Source organism: Copidosoma floridanum, unplaced genomic scaffold (assembly GCF_036245765.1).
Source record: "Copidosoma floridanum isolate Cflo_tuat_1 unplaced genomic scaffold, Cflo_Japanese_pri ptg000021l, whole genome shotgun sequence".
In the NCBI taxonomy this organism is placed as follows: Eukaryota; Metazoa; Arthropoda; class Insecta; order Hymenoptera; family Encyrtidae; genus Copidosoma; species Copidosoma floridanum.
In genome coordinates, this window is record NW_028321898.1 from 2167262 (window position 1) to 2185135 (window position 17874).

The 17874-nt window shown below is 30.5% G+C and overlaps 1 protein-coding gene across 1 annotated transcript in view; it reads left to right on the forward strand.

The window, feature by feature from the left end:
• Positions 1 to 17874, forward strand: part of Aldh7A1 (aldehyde dehydrogenase 7 family member A1) — a 631978-nt gene that overhangs the window by 281134 nt on the left and 332970 nt on the right. The window lies entirely within an intron of this gene.

The window sequence follows — 17874 nt, forward strand, 5'->3', positions numbered from 1 at the left end:
ACAGCGTTTTTCTTTTACTGCTGCTGTTCCTTGTACTCCCTTAGTGTTTTCTGCTGTTTTTTCTTATTTTCTTGCTAGGTTTACGAGTGGTCCCCACTCTGTTGTTGTCTTATTGCATGTGGGCAGTGTGCTTACTGGTATTGCATGCCGTAAACTAAGGCCACTTTCAATTTTTAACGCCTGTATTATTGCTTCCCCTAGAGTTTTCGGGTTAGATCTTGCCATTCTCCAACTAAAAGATGGAAGTTATCCGTAAATAAACTGTTTTACCGACTCAGATTCTAGGTTTGCCTTCATCGCCTGTTTTGAAATTGGGGAAAAGTATGGGTTTGAATCGTATAACATTGTTCATCTATTGTATAATTGTTGTACTCATCCCCCGTAGTCATTCGTTGCTTCACTATCTTGCTGGGTTATTATTTTCAATTTTGCCATGAGCGAGTCTGCATTATTCATACTGCAGTATCTGTTTGAGAGCTCTTTGATGAACTCTTCAACTATAGTAAACTGCGTCAGTCTCGGGGCAAAATGTTCCACTGCTTTCCCTTTTAGCCTATTTGCGAGGGTGCCCAAAAAAAAAAGTTCGTTTTCACCGTAAGATTACTTTACTTTTTATTTTTATAACTAGTTTCTAAGATGTAAAGCATTCTTAGAATTCCTACAGGAATTTTCCAAGAAATTTTGTATGAATTTTAGTATCTAATTTTTTAACATCTTAGAAGACGGTTAATGTATGCTTTTATACAATTAGGACTCTTTGTTAAATATCTAAAAAATATTTTTAAAAAAAATTCTTTGCGTGAAGATGAAATTTTATTTTTTTTTTAATTATTGTAGCTCTTAAATGTGAATTAACAGATTATGTTATTTTGTTTTACAAACGATTATCGTTTTCTCTTTTCGTTTCTTCAATTTTTTAAAATAATTTCGATTACGCAGACGAATATCTTTTTTTCGTAAGTAAATTTGCAAGTTTTTTTATTCAAATAATAACTTGAAAGTTTCTGTTATAATTTTAATATTTTTTTATGGTTTTCTTTAATACAAAATACTTTTTTTTAGATATGCTTGTAATACAGATCATTTGCTTACTTTTTTTAAAGTCATTAACAATTTTTTCCAAACAATTTATTTCGCCTTTTGCTTATTTTTCTATTCAATTTCATAACAATATACTTTTAATATTGGTCAAAACAAAAGATATTAAGAAAGTTATGTGACTTCGGGTTGTACTATTAAAGCAATAATAGTCTAGTTTATTGATAAATTTTTTTAACCTTCAAAAACAAAACAATAAATCAATGTGTTGAATAATTAGGTTTCTCTTTAGCAACCGAAACATTTATTAAATAAATTTTACAATTTTCTTAATCTACTAACAAAGTTAAATATTTGGTTGTTATTTTAGTTCTATTTATAAAAACAAACATTGTTTTAATAAATAATACTTTATCAGTGCTATAATTTTAAACCTTTTTTTCTCTAAGACAAGGAAGTTAAAAGATTAACTTGATTTATAATGATAATAGTATATTTTTTTCGTCCCAAATTTTTAATAGATAAATTTTTTGAACTTTATTGATCTAACAGAGCCAAAAAAAGCTTGATGTTAAGTAAAAACAAAAAAAATATTCCATCTCAGTGCCAATTGAACACACAGCCTCCTGTTTACTAGACAGTTGATCTACCACTTAAGCTACTGAGGAGCCATACATTTAATCAAAATTTAATTTCTTACTTACCTACAAGTATAAGAATCATTCTCTCATCTATTTCTTAAAAATCGAGCTGGAGGTAAAAGCAGCTCACGATAGGAACGAAAACTTGTCCAAATATACGGTGCAAGTGGATGTACGGCTTATCGAAAGCTTAAGTGGTAGAATAACTGTCTAGTAAACAGGAGGTTGTGAGTTTGATCCATACTTGGGGAGGATATTTGTCTCGTTCTTACTTGACATAAGTTTTTTATTTCGCCCTGAAAGGTTAACAAACTTTAAATCATTTGTGTATTTACTTGATTAGTCTCCTAACCCTTTAATTTTTGTTATATGTGAGAAAGAAAAATGACATTAAATGCTATTAAGACTGTATGTTAAGAATTTTCTATATTTATTGCAGATTGTCACCTTAGATGTTTTTTGACATTAAAAAAACAAAAAAGCAATTGTCTTAGTTACTTAACAAGAAATCAGGACGATAAATTCTTCCCGAAAAAATGATTAATTCGGGAATCGTGGTTAGTTAGTCCTATCGATATCTCAGTATTTGTAAGTGTTTAATATTTAATTTCATTATAACATTTACTTCATATTGATCCTAATGTAAACTTAATAAGGTATTAAAATATTTTTGTTAACTGAGCCGGATATAACTAAAAAATGAGTCTGATAAGTAACAAAATTTACTAGAAAAATAAATCGTAAACACATTACAAAAACTGTATTTCTGTGTTATTTACTTAAATAATCATTTTTCATTAACGTTTATCATTAATTTTGCTTTATTTCTTACCACAGTGCGATTTAAGCTTTTTTTTAGAGCAACTGTTTTTACCTTATTGTAACAGGTATTTTTTTTTTTGTGTACTTCTTGCAATTACTTATAAAATTTGTGGTATCTTACTAAAAAAAGTTTTAAGTTCTAAATCTTCCGCCTTTTATCTCAAGGCCCATGGTTACGTAAAGTATCACACGTCATTATCAAAAAGATAGTACGCAAAGTGCGCAGGAGTATGAACGAAGAGTATGAGCCTCACTAGTATCTATATAAATATAATTAATATTCGAAGCCTAGCTGTCTTTTAGAAAATCATTGAGTAATTTTGTGTTGCAAAAACACTATTACAATAGTTCTTCGTAAAACGAATTGGTAATTTTCTCACTCCTAAATTTACACTTTTAAACAAAAAAATTTTTAAATTTTAAACATAAAATCATACTTGAGAATATATGTGCATAAATAAATATTAAGAGAAAAAGTTTCAACATATATAACACTATGACATTGTTTTACTCGGTGGTTTATTTGCTTATTAATTGGCATAAACTGATTAAACATTTAAACATAAAAATATCATTGATTATATTTAAAACATTATTCTGTATAATGAAAATCAAAATAAATTATACGAAATAAATGTATGACCTTCTAAATATATCTTTATTATTAACTTAACTTCATTTCTTACTGCAGTATGATATAGGAAGTTTTTCTCATAACAACTATTGATACCTCATTGTAGCAGGTATTTATTATTTTATGTGTACTTTTTGCAATAATTCTTATAATTCAAGTTATCTAATTGAGAAAAAATTTCTCAGTTTTAAACCTTTTGCCTTTTATTTCGAGGCCTATGGTTATGTAAAACAAGGGGATCTTATTCACAAGTGGTTAATATGCAAAGTGCCCTAGAGTGTAAGGCCTCACTATTATCTATATGCATGTAACTAAGATTAGGAGCCTACCTGTCTTTTCGAAAATTGTTGAGCCATTTTGTGTTGCAAAAATACTAACAGAACAGTTATTCGTACGACAAATTAGTAATTTTGTTGCCCAAATATTACATTTTCAAACCTCTAGATTTTAAAATTACAAACATAAAACGATATTTAAGTCATACATGTACATAAATAAGTTTTAAGAAAAAAAATCAATATATATTTTTTTCTGTATTATTGTCTTTAAAAAAGCGGGCATGCTTTAAAGCTAGTGATTTTAATTTTTCTTCAATCGCTCTAACTTAAGTATTTTATTGTAATTTTTATATATTATTTTCATGCAAAATAGAATGTTTTTTTCTAATAAAATTAAAACATCTAGTATGTCTCTATTATGAAAAAACACCAAAAGGCTTGTCCCAATATTCATAATTCATTTCCTGATCATGGAACTTCCTTTATAAAGTAATTCGTGGGTATTAATTTGAAGTTACTTGAGTACGTTGCTCAAATGACACATTTTCTTTTGATACAATTACAATTCATGCCAACTTGTTGATTGTAATGGAATTGAATTTCATTTTTAAAGTTCGTTTCATAATACGGACAACTAAATAAGTAAGGTTATGTTTGATTATGTCCCTATTTTAAAAACCATTATACAGAGAAACTTATTTTACTTCGAATTGAATGTAATAATCGAGCCTTTTCAGTTTAAAATTAATTACTTAATTACTATTAATTACTTAAAAATAATTTTTTTGTGATTTTAGTTGTAAAATAGCATGTATAGTTTTATGTTTCGTGAACCACCTAAGTGCATGTGCAAAAGAATAAAATTTTTAAGTTTTGACGCCTCCGTGACCTCCACTCTATCATCTCCCAGGCTCTAAGAATTGCGTTTCCGCGGAATAATCTTGCACTCAACAATTTTGGGCCAGTGGATGCGTGACTTCTGGATGACGAATGGGCAGACCCACTTCAGCAAATCCCTCATCCCGCTATATTTCTATACTGGCCTCAGCCCAGTTGAACCCCTGGCATCCTGCCCTTTTCCGAGCTCTTCGGCAAGAACCTCGGCTTGGCCCTGGAGTCAGGTCAATTGTAAAGACAGCTTGGTCTTCGTGCTATGGCTCCCACCCTTCTTCCCATCGATCCCCAAGAACTGGTAGTCCCGAATAAGGAGCAGATAATGAGATCCTCTCCTCATCAACTGTCGTGACCACCAGGTCCCTGGGAGGCCCTTCTATGCCAGTATCAAGCAGATCCACCGGCACTGGAGAGCATACAGGACATTCGCTTGGTTCTTCCTGGGGAATTATAACCACGCTTTCAATTTTTTTTTTCAGCCAATCTCCTGTCGGCAGAGGTAACTCTGACAATTGAACCTCAACCAAACATGCCACTTCCGTCAAATCCCAGAGGTTGGCAAGCCGTTTTTGCTTGAGTTCCATCTCCTTTACATTCAATACTATCGAAGGGGGAACCGGCCTTTGCCAACCTAGAAGAGCTGCCCCCTCTACCAAAACCAAAGCAGCATCTACGGTGTCTCCTCTCACGTAGACAGCCAGTTTTCAAAATTGTCCAGGTACGATGGCATTATCCCAGAACCATAGGATACTGGATCCATACCTGGAATACATACCAATTTAGCAACTTATACCTTAAATTTGTTAATGCTTGTGGAAGAATGTCTTTTATCTACAAACTCAGCAGTCCCTCTTCCCCACTGGTAACTGACCACCAACCCTTTTCTACCTTTACCCAGCCTTAAACACAATTTCTTAGCTTTACCATCCCGCCTTCGTCTGAACTGCTTATTAGATCATGGGATTTCTACGTTCACCTTTCCACTCTCACAAAACCCAAATACAGACTCTTCAGCTTTACCACCCCACATTTGTCTGAACTGCTGACTAAGGCTCAGAATTTCTGTGCTCAAGCTCTTATCTTCACAAAAACCTGGAAAAAAAATCTTCAGCTTTACCGTCCCGCATTCGTCCAAACTGCTGACTAGGCTTCAAAATTTCTGTGCTGAAGCTCTCATCGATTTCCCGGGCCCTTACTAATTCATCAGAGAGAACAGCTGCCCTGGCTGCTACATTTACTACACATTTCCGTACTCTTTCACTTTTCTTTTCCCCCATTACATATTGTACAAGTTACTACCACTAACACTGTAGCATAGCCTGCAGATTTCCCTCCCCCTAAACTGAACGTAATTCCAAATTTTATAACTATAGCAGCCACTTCAACAGTTTGTAATTCATTACTAAACCTAATCTTACCAAGTGTGCGCAAGATATAATAGTTTAAAGAAGCGGAAAACAATTTTCTTATTAGCAAAATTTTACCTCTCAAGCAGCCAAAATCAGTTTTTACTTTCGTAGTGGAACTTCACCTCTCACGTAGCCAAATTTAATTTTTACTTTCGTAGTGACACTTCACCTCTCATGTATCCAAATTTAATTTTCACTTCCATAGTGAAACTTCACCTCTCACGTATCCTTAACACATGGGATTTTCGTTGAGTGCCATTTTGTAACATTGTACCCAGCCAGTTTAGCCCACGCACACTACTAGCCTGAAAACAATACAACGGGTTCAGCTGTGTGGCTTCGGCCTCTTTGAAGCAACCGTCGTACCCTGACGCCAAAATCCAAAGTGCCCTGCACAGCAGTTATTAGAAAAACTTATTCGCTGATCAAGTAGCTAATACTTGACGAGCCACTAGATTCCTGCCAATGAGCCACTAACGATGCCCCCAAGGAGCCACTGTTATTTCCCCACGAAGCCACTACTCGCAACCCAGAATCAATACCCACTATATTCGAGGAGGGCACGAAGTGCATCTCGCAACCCATGTTTCCCCTAATCATGTGTTGCGTATAGCCACCAGTCTTTTTTCCCCCCACAGCCACTCACCATATGCGTAAAGAATCTGTAATGTCTTCTTTACGGTGTCACGCCTCTTGCGCACCCTATACAGCCACAACTCAAAAAAACAGCCAAAACATACTCACTAGCTTACTCTTGACCTTCGATGTTAATGGACTCCTGGTCCTGGATGTCGGCTCCAGCTTCTGTCCTCTCGCCAACTCACACAGCCACCTGATCGGACCCAGCCAGGCAAGATTCTCAAGCTTTCTCTCCAGTCACAAGACCCTTCAGACGAAAACTCAGACAATATCGCAAACCACATAGTAAGCTTTCAATACTGTTCTGAATCTCTCGAGTTATGATAAAGTTTTAACGACTCCAGGACGAATTCGGTAACAGATAAGTAACATTTTATCGACTCAGAGACGAATTTGGCAACTGATAAGGAAATACTTAATGATCTGGGGACGAATTCGACCATACTTATAACTTTAAGGACGAATTTAGTAATATCGAAAAAAGTTATAGAATCAAATTTATATATTTATTTTTAAAGTAACAAACTAATGATGAATGAATAACTAATTATTATTCCATTATATGAAAGCTGCTCTGCTAATATATATTTATTTTGAAATTTTCGAAACATGTACTTAAAAAATATATTTTATTAAATAAAATATCTATTTATTCAATTTATAATTAAACCAAATAAACTAATACATAGTAAATAACAATTTACATTAAAAATAAGCAACGAACTGAACAATAAGATAGAGTATTCAAATTTCTTATACCAGACACGCCCATAGCAGAATTGATAAGGGTCTTAGCCAGCATGCAAGATTTTGAAGGTTTAAATTTTATTGGAAACTTTTTTATTTTTTTTTATTTTTCTTTTTTTCATTATTTTTTTTATTTCTTTTTTTTTTTTTTAATCAATTTGTAAAAAGATAAAACAAGTAAAGTTCTAAGTGTGTGGTACATCAATGTTATGTGAGGTTGTGTGGTGAAATGATGTTGTGTAGGGTGGTGCGATAATTTTGGTGGTTCAAGGGTACCGGAAGTACGTAAAAGAAGCGAGGCAAAGGGGGTGAATCAAGCTAAGTCAATTTTCGTTACATTTTTTCTCAAAATCATTTGTCACAATCTAAAATCATTAATTTACTCTGTTGGGCAGAACGCGCCTATAAAAGTACAACTTCGAAAAGATTCGTTCACATAATCGAAATTATTTTCAAAAATTAAAGAAGGGTAAAAATAAAACGATTATCATTTTGAAAACATGGAATAATAAGTATGTCTGTTTATCAATACTTAAGAGCAATAACTAATCATAAAATAATGTTATTTTAACTTCACACAAAGAATTTTAAACTTTTGACAATGCATCCTTATTACATCAAAGCACTCATTAAGCATATTTAAAAGTGCTGAAAAATCAGATATTAGGATTCATACAAAATTTCTTGTAGAAATCCTATGAAAGTAATGTAAATTTGAACTGAAAGTTTATCACGTGGTTTGTTGACTAGCACACTGATAAGAAAAATTAAATATGGAAGGATGTAATAGAAGGTGAAACAATAACTGAAGAAATAATTTTAAAAAAATTTTCATTATAATAATATTTACTAATATAAACAATATTTTTTCACTGCTGTTTGTATTATATAGTACAAAATTTTCTTTAGTTGAACTTTTTAATATGACTATTGTTAAATCTCAATGTTAAAGTTTGGACAATGTTGGTCTGTACTTAAAAAAAGATTTTTATGGCTCCACTCTACATAATTTTATTAAGAGGCCAAAGTAAAACTAATGTATAAATTTAAATAGAAAAACAAAAAAAGTTTGTTCAAGAAAATATTGTTTAAGGAGTGATTTTAAAAAAAAAATATACTCTAGTACAAAAACTTTAGCAAAACAAAAACATCCAAAAACCTTTCCTAATTTATCACATTGTTTTTATAATTGAATGAAAAGTAGTCAAAACATATTTATTTGTGGCTTGGTAAATCTAAGTATCGGAGTTTGCTAAAATAATATATTTAAGAAATGCAGTATATTTACGGTTTTTACTATTTTAAAACTATAATAATGAGGTACGTAGTTGTATGATGTCATCAACAAAAAAAATTAATGCACCAAAAACTATGTAAACATATGTACTTATTAATGTTATTAAAATTGTTTTGTAAGGCTTACAACATACATATACACTTATATTTGTGAGGATGTCTGTGTGTTTTATAGTTTTAAAGTTATTTGTGTAAGTCATTTCACATAACACTCGTCAGATCAATCACAGACCCCACATATAAAAATGTGAAATTTGCTTGGGTGCACTGTTAACTTCACCTGTTTAGTTTTCTTGTAAAATTTCTTAAAAACCCTCCACACACCACCCGCAAAACTCTATCACGATATTAATTGTCCTCCCACTAATTACACAAGTATTCACGTATTCTTTACCCATGTAAGTCCGTAAAAAGAATGATTCTTACAACATTGGCACATCTCTGTTTGGCTACTTTTAAGGGTTTTAAGGAGACAAACTATTGCAAACCGAAAATGGGTAGTTTTTTTTTAAGTATTTAGTTTTTCTTAGTTCTTTGATTTCACTTTGTTATCCAAAAATACTGTAAAGGGACCTAATAAAAGGGCTGTTAAGGTCAGCTTCTAATTTTTGTACATAATATTTAGTAGATAATATGCATGCACTTTTTTTTGTCTATAAAACAAACAAATTGACTACAAAATTTAAATTTATTGTTGTAACTACGTAGCTCATTATGGTGATGGACTACACGAATATTTGTGCTCTGCCTCAAGGACGACAAATTAGTTATATACTACTAACCGGCGTTTTGAGATTTTGCAATTGAATTTTTTCTTGTCAATCCCTTCACATTACCATCTTTCGGAAGACTTTTAGTTTTGTAGTTTGTAGATGCTTTGCACGAAACTAAGAGCAACTTAAGTCTTATCATATGGAGTATCGTTGAAACCTATGATTTATGCTCTTCGTTATTCGAGACGTCTTTGCATATCATAGATATTTAAATTAAATATTGAAAACCATTATTGTGTTGATATCATGTAAGAGTTCCTTATAAAAAGGTTGATCTATTACATAGAATTATAATTATTAAAATAAGATTAAATTTATAATTTGCATGCAATTCACAATGTGTCACGTTATCGTACAGGCAGAAAGGCAAAGCCCTACTAGTACACGGGTCATTTTACAAAAAAATGCAACACTACACGAAGCCTATGTTTTAAAATAGCAGATCAAATTATCGAGAATTGGAACTTTTTTTAAGGGATGTAAGCCAACTCACTCTAAATGCATTAAAAGACTGAGTTAGAAAAGTTTTGTACGTGGTCGTAAGGCTTATAAAACAGGCTACATTGTCATTACTATAACGCAAAGCATTAGGAAAATTTTGTGGCTCCTGGTGCCTAGACGTTGATTTTTTAATTCTTTTTATGTGCACTTTCTCAAAGTTTGAGTTGTTGAGCACTTTATCTGATAGATAAGAACAGAAAAAAACTTTTTCTTAACTATGAAACGCTTTATCTGTAAAGCCTATAATTGACACTTTGAACTTGCGCAGCTCATATGGTTTAATTTGGCCAAGTAGTTATTTTGAAATCATTGCTGATGTGACAAACAAGATTTCGTTAAGAAAATTCATCTTAGACCTTCATCATTGCTAAAAAAGTACTGTAACACTCTCTTAAAATTCATTTAGTCGTTATTAAACGATTGTAGAGTTAGGGCTATAAGTTTTTTACTGGTTTGGACATTACATAACTTGAAAAGGATAATAGAAAAATTTCGTAGAACGTAAATTTAAGTAAAACGTAAGAATTTCTCGGTTTTTGTAAATGCCCATATACATGTATGCATGCATAGATATGTGTATGTTAAGAATAAATCAATAATTAAAATTGTATATTTTATTTGCTATTGTTACATACGATATGCTGGGCATATCATACTTACTCACCCTAGTAACTACAAGCCGACGCGACGCTAGTAAAGGATACTAATAGGGGAAACGAGCTCATATAAGGCCCTGTGATACACGAATCGGGGCACTCGAGCGTCTTTTAGGCAAGAGACCGAACGATAAGTAGAAAACACCGCGCGAAACACACACACACTTCTGCCTTCAAGAAGCTAATAAATAATTGACCAACGAGTTAAGTTCTTTTCGTGACGCACCTCCTTACCAGCTCCTTAATCCTACATAACACTATCATAAAGTCTATATTTTTACCTCCGTAGAGAAGTGAAAAAATAGATGAGCAAACTTCAAATTCTGAAAATACTCATTCTTGTATAATAAAATTGATTTTTGGTAGAAATCATTTTTTCTTGAAAATGTACAAGTGTTTTCTTAAATGGATAGAGTGGAATATTATATTTAATAATTATTTTACAGAAAAAATTCATGAAGACAGATAGAGTGCAGTGAAGAACGAGAAAATGTACATGGTGGTGCAGTGAAGAGGAGTACGAGACATGGAAAATTGTGTAGGTTGGGTACTCGAGAGCAATGATGGCAGTTGACACAATATTTATAGGGCTATAGTATTTTACACATAAAATGAAGTTTTTCCTTATTCGTGGTAGATACTTTGGGGGATAAGGATAGAGTGTTATGTAAAATATCTTTCACATTTTACTACATAAAAAGCAAATATATATTTTGTTATATTATACCATGATTTGAGAGACTTAATCGACACGTCTATCCTCTATTTCTCTCATTCGTCACGTCTAATAAGGTTTAATTATTTCAGTTATTGCGGTATTTTTATAAAATTATATTGTAATTTAGCCTCTCTCTAATTTTTTGCACCCTTCCAAATTCATGACTCCATTTTAAAGGCCCCCCTCTTCCCCATAGTCCTTTTTTACTTATTTTTAGCCCATCTTCTAATTCGAGTGAAATTGAATCTGTTGTAACCTTAATTTTATTAGGTAAAATGTTCGATTAGCCCCTCTTTAGCCCTTTTTTTTTTACAATAATATAACTTAACAACTGGATAACTTAATAAGCCCCCCCTCACAGTTTTAGAGAACTTTTCTCACTCATCATATAGCAGCATGTGCAAATGAGAAAAAATTATATCGGTAATGTCTTTCTTGGACATACAACTGCTTTCAACTCCCATTACACTATCCTTACACGTCTTAAGAAATACTTCTTAGCCCCTTCCAATATTAAAACAGATTTTTTTAGCAATTTAACATTTTTTCTAGCCATCTTTAGCCAGTTCTTTACACTTCCTTAATAATTGTTTTATCCATACAATTTTTCAGCATATATTTACACGCCATTTTTGAAGTAGATCCATACAAAGCAGGTTTTTCTTCTTTAATTTTAAATAACCTCAGTTATTGCATTATTGAACTTGTATAAAAACATGGTCTTAAAACCTTGCAATTAATCAAAAGACACTAAATAATCTTATAGAATACTTAAACTGGAGACGTTGCATGTGGCTTTATTTACCATGAAACGATGGAAATCATATTTTCTTGTTTATTGGAGTGTCTCAAAAACATTAATAAACGTTACCCTTTTATTTTTAACCTGAATAGTGTGAAATGTTTAATAAAAAAAAATTCTTATGAAAAAAAAAAACTTCATATTATGTAAGAAAATATAAGACATATAATTTAAATACATACGTGGTTATATTCGAAATTAATATTCTACTACTAGAATTATGATTTTTTTTTTTAAATCAATCATTAGAAGAAGTTTTTTGTTGAATTAAAGATATTAAATCGAACTTAATAATATACGTTAAAATAATATTTGAGTGCAACAATACAGCATAATTTAGTTTTTATTGAAGTAAACGGTATAAGGTAAAAATAAGAATTTACCTCATTCTGTATTAAAAACTACCAAATTTTTCTGTATAGACTAAAATGTAGTTTTTATATTAATTTTTTGTATAAAAACTCGTTGTTGAATCGTTTCCCTAGTTATAATCTCTGCTTAAATATTGTATCTAAGTTATTCTGTGATTTGTTAGTCTGTGTGGTTACATAAGCCATTAACTATACTTGAATTCTACATGAATTTAAGAATTTCTCCAATTTTGAATTTATATGTTTGGATTAATATGTTTTTAACTCCTCTTTTACAAGATTCAGGATATATTATTAAGAAAGTAAGTGTATTTATTACGAGAGGGACGTAAAATGACAGTTTTTAAAAAGTAAGCATACAAAAAATGTTAGAACAAATAGTACTTCTTTTTCACTTGCAATAATCTCATTTTTGTTTATATCTTATTTTGAAAATCGTGATTTGACTGTCGTTTGATTTATTATAAATTAAATTAGGGAAATATTTGAGTGCAAAAGATAATTTTTCTGTGATACTAGCTTATTCCATATCGACTTTTGTAATTGAAAATCTCACGTGACTTGTCTTTTAATTGTAAAATTTTATTTATACGTAAAAGTCCATGGTTTGAATTTCTGTCTGTGAAATCTTCTCTTAAATAATGTTTGTATGTTTTCCAAATCTTATTTTCTTGGATGTTTTCTGCAATAAGAAACTAGGCAAACAATTGTCGTTATTAATATTATAACATAACTGTACAAGCTCTTGTAAAAATGTCACCTATTACGCTGTCACGATTGATTAAATCTATAGCTTTTGCACTTTTTTTAAGTGATAGATATATTATCTCTTTAAATATTTGTAAGCTGTTAAATAATGTTGCTCCACTTACTTTATTTAGTATGGATTTAGAAATAAATCTTGTATAATCTTTAGAAAAAACTATGTATGATCTTTTTACTAGTGTTTTCAAATTTATATGCTCTCGTTTCTTATAAATTGTGAGTTGGTTACTTAAAGTACTATACTTAGAAATGTTAACATATCTTATTAATTGTACAAAATTTACAATTTTTTTTTCAATTTGATATATGCTGTTTGTGGTGTTTGCCTTTTTTCTATCATGTTTAAGATCCTTTTTTTTATCTAAAAAAATTTTTATTTGTTTTTTTAATAAATTATTAAAATAATTATGTAATGACTTGAACAACAAATCGAAAGTTCTTGTAATCCTTACGCAGCTTTCATTAAACCTAAGTATTGACTCTTAATATAATTTCAGCTATCATTTTTTTTTCTCATTATCAACATCTTGGACTTCCACGAATGATTCATTATTCACTTAACCTGTGTGAATGTGGTCATAAATGTACTTCATACTTTGTACAGAGCCACAATATTCAAAATTTTTAGATCAACAAAAGTTTTTTTTTTTATTTAAAAATGCTTCTACGTTAATTTTGTAAATTTTAACAAATTTTTTTTTGTGACATTACGTTTTTGCTTTACAGGGATGCGAAGACCTACTTGTATATATATAAATATACTAGTGGGGCTCCGCCCCCCTGCGCGCTCCGCGCGCCAACCCCCCCTTTCATTGTGTTATAAGTGTAATTTTTTCAAAATAAGGTTTGTATTAATATTTTTCAAGGCTTTAAAATATAATAAAATTAATTGTTAGTATGAAAATAATATGCTGAAGTATATTTTATAGAATTCGGAAGACTATGGCATTTTTTGAAAATACTCGGGAATAAATTTTTTACGCTGGGGTATGATAACTGGTATGTTTTTAAAGAAATATAAAGAACAAGCTGCTAATTTTAAATAAAAGTGGTAAAGTTAATATAGACAGAGAGATGTGCCCTTGAATTTTTGCTGGTGAGCTTTATTATTTCTTATAGTGGCTCCCTTTTTTAAATGAGCTGTCTATGCTGTATGTGTCAATAGATATTTCTAAGCTCTTATAACCATATATGCCCCCTGCGCGCTTTGCGCACCAACCCCCGTAATTGCAAATTAGATTTACGAAGTAGGGAAAAATACCCGAATTATATTAATTGTTACTTAAAATTTATAGATGTAATAAATGTATATTGATCATAATTAATTTCAAAACATCGCTCTAACTCTTATGACTATATAATATAGGAAGATATATATATATATATACACTAGTGGGGATGTGCCCCCAGCGCGCCATCTTCCCAAGCATTAACTTAATCTACGGAATGATGAGCTTGTTATATAATTGAGTACAACGAGCAAGTTATCTCTTTATCTCTGTAACATTATTTTATTTAGTTTGTTCTACTTTTCTTGATGATGTTGCGAATCTTTTAATTTATTATAATATACATACAACATACAGGTTCGTATGACTATATTTTATCATATGGTCGATACAACATAGACTTAAAGTTAAGGTATTCAGAGATGGAAATTTTATTATAAAGATTTTTTTGTAATAGCAGAATGTACATGTGTGTATGAAAATATTAATTAAAAATGTTCTTTAATCAATATTAAAAATTATAATTTCAACAATCTTTTTGTAAATGAGATTACAAAAATTAGTTCAAAATAAGACTCGCAATATTTATATACTGAGAATTATACAGTCTACACAATTGACTAAGTCTCAAGTTATTTATACAAAAATAAAAACAATTTTACAGTAGTAATGTAGTGTTTGTTTTTGAAAATGGAATTACAAAATTTATAATATTCTAAATTTTGCGTTTAAAGTTTAGGACGATTTTTGTAATAGTAAAACTTTGAATCCAAAATTAAAGGATGTCCTATTCTTGAATTTCGTAAGATTAATTTTTAACTAAGCTTTAAGATTTTTCAGAATATAGGTCGAAGTTATAACATACATAAAAATTTTTGTAGTGTCAGTATTTCTGTTTTTTTTTTTTAAGTAAGAACTTAAAAATATAGTATCGTTATAAATAAGTAATTCTTTTTGTTTCTACTTGCTTAAACTTTAATTTTCAAAATAAATTAAAATTTATTTCAAAACTAAATTTTTTACAGAAAAAAAAAATTATAAAGAACAAACTTTGACAAAAAATTAATTGATTCCTTAATGATTAAAAACCTCTGGCCATACGAAATTTTTAATATTTGATTGATTTTCTGGATCACTTTATATAAATATATTCTAAGGATTTTTAGATGTTGATACTAATACGTACAGTTGTCCAAGAGAAAACAAAGATTTATTATAAAAAAAAATACTAATTTGTCGAAGCTTTGACCTTGTAATTAACTTATTTTTATGGGAAAAGCTAGAACTAATAGAAACTGTTTTCTATCTATAATTGACGGTAAAAATATTTTTACTGATATTTAAAGTGATTCTCGGTTTGACATCTCTCTTACTATATTCTTGACAAGTTATTTTTTCTGCCTTTAAACTATATTTTAATATTTTTGTTATACGTAGTCTAGTGCCATTGCGCGAACCATCAAATAAACTCAAATTTCTTATTAACGTAACAATAGCGTGTATTTTTTCATTTAAAACATGAAGGGGTTATCCTTCATGTATATAATTCAGAGTTTATTTTCGAAAATTTTTTTACAGTATCTTTACAGTAATCACTACCTTCATATTGTGCATAATCTATACTGTAATAAGTATGTACTGACCCTTAATAAAACTCAAAATTTGATTATTTAAAATAAACGAGCGTTCCTTATGGGGGGTCAAAATGACTCTTTTTAAACAGCTGCTTGTACCATCCCCATACATTTGGTTACAAATATTATCAGTTTTCCATCCCTTTGCAAGTGTTTTCATAGAAATAAATACTTTATTGTTTGAGTAATTATGTAAAAACTATAAAATAAAATGGTAGAACTTTTATACCCATGCTTTATAACTGCAAGTATTTGTCTAAAATTGCTTCCTAAAATGAATTATTTTTCACTGAATGGAAAATCATTATTACATAAATCTTTCACAGTTTTATTCACTATTTCCGAGGCTTTTCTAGAGATCATTGAAGCTTCGTGTTCAATAATTACATTTACTTCTCGGGATTTTTTTTGATTAGTTTCGTATTTAAAAAAACCGTCAATGTTATTTAAATCTAATGGTAATTAAAAATGTTCTATGACTTGTTATCCCTTTTAGTAATATAATTGAAAAAATGTCGTATTGCTTGGTCCAAAATATTTCAATAATTCAAAAAAAATTTCATCTATCTACAATCAACTTACATTTTGTAGTTATTCGTAATCATAAGGGAAGATTGAGGGAGATAGAAGGAGATGTAATGAATTATCAAAACGGCAAGAAAATAAATTATTAACAAGTTAATTTGAGTGGGATGGATGGGGGATAGATGGGGGTGGAAGGGGGTGAACGGGGGTTAGAGGCTGAATACCCTAAAACAACTATATTATATAGAAATATATACATATATATATACACACGCGCACGTACGTGTGTGTGTGTGTGTGTGTGTTTGTGTGTTTACTGACACTATACAGTTGTTTCTGTAACGCATTCTACACAAACCTTCCAAACCTTAACACAGCCTTATAATGAGATACGTTAAGTGGATTAAATATATTTTTTTAGTGTATTGCACTGTCAATATATTTTATTAGCTTGCATAAGATTTAAAGTATAAATTAAATAGTAACATAAGCTTATTAAGTAGATAAAGCGTTGCTTTTCATCTGTAAAAAAAATACCAAAAACTAAAAATTATACGAATAATTGACCTAAGTATTAAAACACAATAAACGATTGAAAGTTATTCATATGAAGGAATAAACGTAGGTTTAAAATAATTTTTGTTATACCTATATTAAAAAGAGATAAGACTCACGTGAAACTTTTTTTTTATTATTGCCTGATTCTGATAAAAATGTTATTCTCAAACTAACATTTTTACACAATTTTAACAGTACATTACGTCACTTGGAAGCAAAGTAGAAATACGAGCACTTAAAGAGGGCAGTATTGTATGATGGTGCCCAAGTCAGGTATATTGATTTTCTACCGAGGGCACATAGTGCGACTTTGTACCCGTAGATACTTTGTACCCAGTAAATTACTTTGGGCCCTGATGCAAAAAAATTCTTTGGGCCCAAAGAGAGCTAAAAAAAAGTCTGCCCGTGAGCTGACAGTGATAACAAGGGCAAAAAGTGATACCTGAGGGCACAAAGCGGCAGTTAAACTTTGTACCCCTGATAAGAACAATAACATTTCCTACCTCAAAGGTTTTAAAAATGCTGGTGAGCCCATGTAAAAAAAATTGAATTTTCCACATAAGTGCTATTGCTCCGTGGATACCTTAGGTCTTTTAAGCTACAAAATAGCTTTAGAAACAAATGACGATGGCACATATTTAATGAAAACAACTGTTTGGAAAAAAGATATACGAAAGGGCTTGTATCTCAACCGAAAAGAAAGATGAGCTCAAAATAACTAGTTATACTGAATTCGTAAAGTAAAATACTCATAAGTAAGTAAGGATATAAAACATCGCCTTAATTTTTTTATACATATTTTTATAAATTTAAGTTCGTAACATTAACTGCTGAAGTAATTCTATGTTAAAGAAGTCAAGCTTGCCGGAAAATAAATATTTTATGTTAAAATATACTCAAGCAACTTATTTTGTAAAGTAAAAAGTTTTAGGAGACTATGTCAT